We start from the raw sequence: 7672 nt of genomic DNA, 5'->3' as shown, positions 1-7672 counted from the left end.
AGACACACACACACACACACACACACACACACACACACACACACACACACACACACACCAAGGCACAGACGAGTGCATGCAGACATCAGAGTGTTCCAACATAAAGCTCTCTCTCTTTCCCCCACTAGCTCTCCCTTTCTCTCCATGCACAGACACACAAACGCTCAGAATGAGTTGCCATGGTAACCGCCCACAGGTCCACCTCCCCCCTCATGCTGTCTCTGTCTGCTCCCGCCCAGGCCCCCGTCTGCTTCGTCTTCATTGGCCGGCTGAAGGGACAAGTGTCTGGACGAGTGAATTTGTTCTACCTTCCCATCCTCCTCCCATGATGCCTTGCTGCAGGAAGCAGGAAGTGGCACACTGGTAGAGGAGGATGCCGGCATTGAAGAGGACAGCAGGAGTGATAGAGAGAGAGACTTCAGGGAGGACATGGCCTATGCTGCTCTCCCTCCACCACCTCCCCTCCCCCACCACCACACTCCCGGTGAGCCTCTTCACAAATCAAAGATTTTGCCTCTCCTGCTCTCTTCTCTCTTCTATCCTATCCTCTTCTACATAAGCCCCTCTCTCATCCCTTATCTTCATCTCCTCTTCTGTCTCCTCATGTCCTCCTCTCTACCGCCCCCCCGTGTCTTCTTCTCTTCTTCTCTCCTTCCTTCCTCTACAAACTGCTGCTCTCTTCCTCTCTCTCCGAAGGGATGGCAGCCATGACCTAACATCCCTTCACTGTCTGGTTGTGGGAGGGGGTTCTTCATAAGGTCTTGGTTTGATCCCCAGTGTCTGCAGGCGACCTGGAGTCATCCTTAAGCAGGGTGACCCCTAATCCTTACCTGTCCTCTTTCGGGACATGCATCTGAATTAATTAGAAGTTGCTTCAAAAGTGTGAAATTACTCTGGCCAGCTGATAAGGTGATAAGATAGTTTGTTTAAGGCTAACATAGTGGTTGAACACGTTATTAGCTTAGAAAAGACCCTGGGAGTGTGTGTTTCACAAGCTTCATCTCACACACAAACACACACACACACACACACACACACACACACACACACACACACACACACACACACACACACGCACACACACACACACACACACACACACACACACACACACACACACACACACACACACACACACACACACACAAATCCACACCAGTCAAACACCAGCTAAGAGTTGAGGTCCCGCCCACCCGGGCTGAATAAGAGCCAATAGGGAAACAGACCTGCTTTATCTTTGAGTGATTACCCCTCATAGATCAACCACACTGTACAGGGGAGAGAGAGAGAGAGAGAGAGAGAGAGAGAGAGAGAGAGAGAGAGAGAGAGAGAGAGAGAGAGAGAGAGAGAGAGAGAGAGAGAGAGAGAGAGAGAGAGAGAGAGAGAGAGAGAGAGAGAGAGACGGGGGGGGGGAGAGAAAAGGAAACCGAGTGGGAATGAGACAGAGAGAGCAAAAGAGCAAGCAGAGGTGCCAGAGAGAGAGAGAGAGAGAGAGAGAGAGAGAGAGAGAGAGAGAGAGAGAGAGAGAGAGAAGTGAGAAGGTAACTTGAGGTTGGACCCTATTGGAGATTTGTCTTGGATCAGAAGGGCTCCAGAAAGGTTCTTATTCTCCACCTCCACCACAAACACCTCTACCAACGTGAGTACATCTCCCATCATCTTCTGGAACACTAAAACAAAGGGTCATAGTTCAAAAAGACCCCAAGTCTGTTTATTTCTCCCCCTCCACTGAAACTCATGGAATTGTCCTTGGTTCTCGAGAGGCAAAGTTTAAGGAGTCCTGCTGTAGACAGTTTTAAAAAGAAACGGATTGGGCAAATAAATCACCCTTCACCTGATAAAGGTGATTAACGAGCATCTCTCAGCGGTTTTGTCATGTAAAGGTCAGCCTGTGATGTACTCTGTGGTTTTGTCATGTAAAGGTCAGCCTGAGATCTACTCTGTGGTTTTGTCCTTCAAATCATACATTCATGCTAATGTATGTTTTCCATGGGGAAACAAGTGATTTCTGACCTCGTACTGTTGATATTTCTCCATAGCTCATTAGTGAGGGTTTCATTCCAGAGTTTGGTTTTAGGATTAGGGTTTCCTATTAGGGTTAGGTTTGAGGGTTTGGTTTTAGAGTTTATTTTTAGGATTAGGGTTTTATATTACGGTTAGGGTTGAGGGTTTAGTTTTTTGTTTTTGTTTTAAGGGTTAGGTTTTTTTATTTGCAATATGTTTTAGGGTTAGATTTTCTGCACTGGTTTGGTTTTAGGGTTAGGGTTTCCTATTAGGGTCATGTTTTAGGGGTTGGTTTCTGAGTTTTAGGGTTTCCTTTTAGGTTTAGGATTTAGGGTTTGGTTATTTGGTAACCTGTGCTCTATAAAGACACTACTATACAAAGGAGGATAATGTAGGATCAAATTAGTAACATGAGAATAAATGCTAAATATGTACACATAATAAACTTGTTGGAACAGAAACACAAGAATCAACAAGCCCATCTCCTGCGTGTAGAATTAGAATAGGAACTCAGGAAACAGATTACATGTCTGGTGAATAAACCATGTTTATGCAGTAGCTGTAATGCCTGTGATGGGCACGCAAAATCACACCCTTAAACCAATGACATTATCAATTGATTAATAAACCTATCCTAAACTTCACCAGATGCTTCCAATTGAGACAGTCAACCCTGTAAGAGGTGTTGGGTTGATGTGTTTGTGGCAGGAGTCATCTCTCTTCAGGTTGTTTGACTGGTTAACTATAGACCATTCTCTTCAACACCATCTCAGTAGATGATTAACAGCTGAACATTTAACGGTATTCTTCCAATGAGGTTGGTGAACTGTGTTTTCTCAATAACTCCTTATACAATGTGACTTCAGATTACATATTTTAAAACATTATTCAGGCATCCCTCCTCATTCGAAATTAGGTGAAAGTCCTAATGTCTAGCTTAAATAAACAATGCTACATAATGCTAAATTAAGCTAAAATAAACTAAATAAACTACAAGTCCAGCAGAGATGTAGGAGGAACAACAGTGTAAAGTACTGAATCCTAATGTCTTATTTTCTACAGTTACAATTAACTAAATCAAATAAACTTTAAAACAGAAGCTGCAAGCCAATACATTAAATCGAATACATTATCCTATGATAAAGAATAAAGCATATATACAATAAAATTGTATGCAAGACCAACACACATATATTATTCGTCAAGGAAGCCGCCTTAAGCAATCTGCACTTTCCGAAGCCTCCTTCAAATACTTCAGGATGCTTTACAAGAACATTTCAAGGACAATACAAATACATATTATTTAACATGTAAAATGCAGAAAATATTAATCTTTGAATTAAACTATCAGAGTGGTCTATATTTATAGCCAGGTCTCATTTAAAGGCTATAATGAACTTTATTGCTTATATTGTTCTTGGATACGCTAAACTTATTGAACAAGCAGGAGCAACATTAGGAACAATGTTTATGACCAACCGCGTCCATCAATCTCCGTCAGATAGATGAACTATGTTGGCATGGCTCCAGTTTAGTCAATGATTCATGGCTTAATATGATAGGTATTTATAGAACATGCTCGTAAAGCTCAATGGTGAGAGTTCGTTCTTTGGTTGGAAACTTCCATGTTTCCTTTGCTCTTTGCTCTAGTTATTAAGGTGTAAATATCTGGCCTTCACATGGAGAAGGTTAGTGGTGCGATCTTTTTTTTCTGCCTAGATGAATATGATGTACTCTGGAGTAATGAAGCACATTGTCTAGTATTTTGTCTCTTAGAAATACATTTAGACACCGTCCAACATTGCAAACCTTTAAAATACATTTGTGTGCCTATTCCAAGGTTTCTCTGACTTTGACCTCCATGACGGGCCTATAGTTTCAACGCTGTTATGTAAAGGGGCCCAATCTTGGACTGGTTAATGAGTGCCTGACTGCTAAAAAACTGTCCGAACATCTTATGTCCATCGCCATAAAATCTTACGATTAAACATAGACCTTTGACCTTACTTTTAAAGAGGTTACAAGTCTGACGTTTATTACTCAAAATGGAGCTCTTAGAATCCTGCAAATTCTAAATAGAATCTGTAAATTTTTAGTTAAAAGGAAAACTTTTAACTGATCATTTTGGGTCGAAGGGACTATTGCAGACAGCATTATTTGAGATTAGTCCAGGATTGAACGAATACCCTGCAGCTGTAATCCTCTCTTTCTATTGTGGCAACCCCGGTCGTCGGCGGCTGCGATTCCCGAAACAAACGCTCGAGACAGTAGCGGTGCAACGGTTTTGTTACTGCAGCTCACAAAAGAGAGGGGAAATCATACAGTAACTCAAGTTTCTTCCACACTGGGGCAAAAAGGGTGAGGGGTCTCCGGGTCCGGTCCGTCGGTGAGGTCGGCGTGGCTCCCGCTCCCGGCTTCTCCCGTGACTGTCTCTCACTCGGCTCCCTCCCGGCACGAAGCCCCATGGCTGAGAGCCCCGAATGAGTGGAGAAGCAGGCTATTTAAGCTGCTTCTCCACCGGTTTCTCAGGTGCTCTTCATCTCCCTAATTGGCAACGGCCGGGTTGCCACACTATCATTTTTTAATATTCCATCATTATGCAAAGGCTCCTTAAAGAGGAATAAAAGTTTTGTTTATTTTGTGTATTGTTGTGTATTATCAAGTCCGGCTCAAGAAGATGCCTGTCAGTACAAGAACCAGCTCTTTAAAAGACTGCACGGACTGAGGCTATTGCCCCAATGAGAACATTGCAGCCTGTAAGAAATATGTATTTTTTTTTATTAGTTTATTCATATATATATATATATATATATATATATATATATATATATATATATATATATATATATATATATATAAACAAAATAGAATGATCTATAAATATATATATCATTCTATTTTGTTTTTTTATTTTATTTTAAAGCATTTTGAATAACCACTGTGTCTGATACTGTGCGATACATATATATTTGACTTTGACTGATATTACAGCTTCTGCGTAATCGTTCAGTACTGGACCAATCTCAAAATTGGATGTCCGCATTATGATTGGAAAATAGGGTCCGGGTTGAAAAATCGCAAAGTTTTCCTTTAAGACAACTCCTAACCAGCGGAAGGTTTGCGAAAGGTGAATTGGGTCTAGTTAGTTAAAACTGAAGTTTTCTTTGCGTTGGAGAGCAGTACTAATGTGCAGAAATGGTACGTCTGTTTAGATGGTGGTGGATACACAGTCATCAGTTATCACTGATGGGCTCCTGGTTGGTCAAAGCTTCTCTTTCTACGGTTGTCTTTGTTTTTCTCTCTTAATGTTTACCCTATTTGATCAAATGTTCGATTTGGTATGAAATTCAAGTTCTCTCACTTTAATTTATTCATGTCGGTCAATGTCTCCATCTGTGAACAAAGTCTGTTTGTTCACAACTTTGTTGCTGAGAATCCATTGAATTAACCTAGGTGTCGTGGTATTGGTCTATTTCCCTATCTGGGCTTGGAGAGATATGAGAAATAACACACATATTATGTATGATATGGAGTGACCTTGACTGACCTTCACTGCGTTCAGAGATCAAGTGAAAAGACTTTCACTTGATTTCGGACTGGCAGACCGGCGGCTTTGTTCACGGATCCATAACCTCTCCTGGTTTAAATGAAAAACTTGCTGGGTAATTATTCAGCTGTCTGCTGAACAGAGAGACCCACGTACCAGAGTTAAAGGTTGGCAATTTCGTAAAAAGACAAAAAAAGACAAACACACTGGCCAGTACACACACCCACACACATTGGCACAGGCATGCACACACACACACACACACACACACGCACACACACACACACACACACACACACACACACACACACACACACACACACACACACACACACACACACACACACACACACACACAGGCATGGGAATGCACACATACAGGCGCGGGCACACACATAAAATCCCACACAGACACGCGCACACACACACACGTACAGTACATGGACATGGGCATGCAGACACATGGGCATGGGTACAAACATTAACATTCAACACACACATGCACACACATAAACACACACAGGGTAGTCTAGTGGTTGTGGTGTTGACTCCTAGCTTGAAGCATGTGCGTTAGAACACCAAACCTTACCCCAGCTGACATGTATCTAAAATTGAGTTGCTCTGGACCAACCAGTCTGCTAATGAATTATTAATTGTGAAGCTGTGCAATTTAACATGAAATTTCTCTTAACAAGACAAACGCAAAATCCAGTGTCTGTGTCAAGCCGATATCCCAATCTGCATCTCAGCGTTCCTGTGATCCGCCCAGATCCACATCTCCTGTGTCCTGGGGGGACTGGGAGAGCTCTGGGGTGTTCCGGGCCTTTTTGCCCTCCTCCCCTCAGCCTCAAACAGAAAACACTAAAGCTCCCTCGAGGGGGAGCTAAGAAGCCGCAGTGTCCTTGGTGGAGGTTGTCCTGACTGTGTGTTCTGTGCTATAGTGTCCATCTCGTCTGTCTGCTCCATGCACTGAAGTATGTTGTGTTTGAACATGGGGGTGACATTAAGGTGGGGGTCCTCCCCCAGGACATTTTGAGGGGAACATTATTATGGAAAGATCAGCCCCCAAATGTGTGGCTTTTCTGCATCACTTTATAGTGGAAATGTCTTAAGCTATGTAAAGGAAAGCTTTAAATATAATGGAATGTGATTTTTATTTGACCAGGCATGGCATTACAAACAATTTTGATTTACAATGGCGACTGGGCCGAGGGCCAAGCCTCTTGCAGGAAAGAGTTAGGGCCAAAAACAAATGTCAACAGAAAAAAGACAACAGCACACATCCATGCATTTCCAACCCACCCAATACTTAGACACAATAAGCATGACATAAATGGCAGACAAAGCATGAGGCAGGTTGTCATGCAGTTAGGCTTGCACGCATTTTGTATTGCTTAAAATATGTATTCTCTTGTGTTTGTGTGTGCGTATGCGTGTGCTTGTGAGTGTGTGTGTGTGTGTGTGTGTGTGTGTGTGTGTGTGTGTGTGTGTGTGTGTGTGTGGTTGTGTGTGTGTGTGTGTGTGTGTGTGTGTGTGTGTGTGTGTGTGTGTGTGTGTGTGTGTGTGTGTGTGTGTGTGTGTGTTTTGGGTGTGAGAAATATCCAAAAAGCCCATACCCTGTCTGAGGCATTATTGCATCTATGATTACGGTTAAAGTTATTGATAATGTTATTTCATGTTATTATTGAGGGCTGATCTTTCCTACATCTGCTCTGTGTTATCTTGTCTCTATCTGTTCAGTGGTATCTTGTCTCTATCTTCTCACTGGTAGCTTGTCTCTATCTGCTCCCTTCGAGCTTGTCTATGTCTGCTTTGTGGTATCTTGTCTCTATCTGTTCAGTGTAAACAATTAAACATACAGTAGTATGTACAAAATAAAACATTTAATAAACAACCAAGCAGCAGTAGACAACAACACTAAATCAACAGTAAGGCATGCAATAAGCGACAGAGCTCAACAATCAATATCGTAATTTAAAATAAGACACAGTTTATGAAGCTAATCTGAGAAAACTGTGTAAGAAAAGGGTTTTGAGAGTTTTTGAATTCTTTAATATAATCCAGTATGTGGATATGATGGAGAATGGAGGATGAGGATTGAGAGTAAACCAATGTCAGCTG

At 42.2% G+C, this 7672-nt stretch overlaps 1 protein-coding gene across 2 annotated transcripts in view; it reads left to right on the top strand.

Moving 5' to 3' along the window:
- Nucleotides 1–279: 279 nt before the first annotated feature.
- The window catches only part of slc26a1 (solute carrier family 26 member 1), a 25988-nt gene continuing 18595 nt past the window's right edge, over nucleotides 280–7672 (top strand). The window contains exon 1 of one of the 2 annotated variants that reach the window (XM_060039043.1): nucleotides 280–484. The gene's annotated coding sequence lies outside the window, so the exon portion shown is untranslated. Of the gene's footprint in view, nucleotides 485–1479; nucleotides 1640–7672 lie in introns of those variants that run through there. The other variant, XM_060039042.1, reaches the window with a different exon arrangement.

This window comes from Gadus macrocephalus, chromosome 19 (assembly GCF_031168955.1).
Source record: "Gadus macrocephalus chromosome 19, ASM3116895v1".
Classification (NCBI taxonomy): domain Eukaryota; kingdom Metazoa; phylum Chordata; class Actinopteri; order Gadiformes; family Gadidae; genus Gadus; species Gadus macrocephalus.
This window is presented reverse-complemented; position numbering and strand designations above follow the sequence as displayed.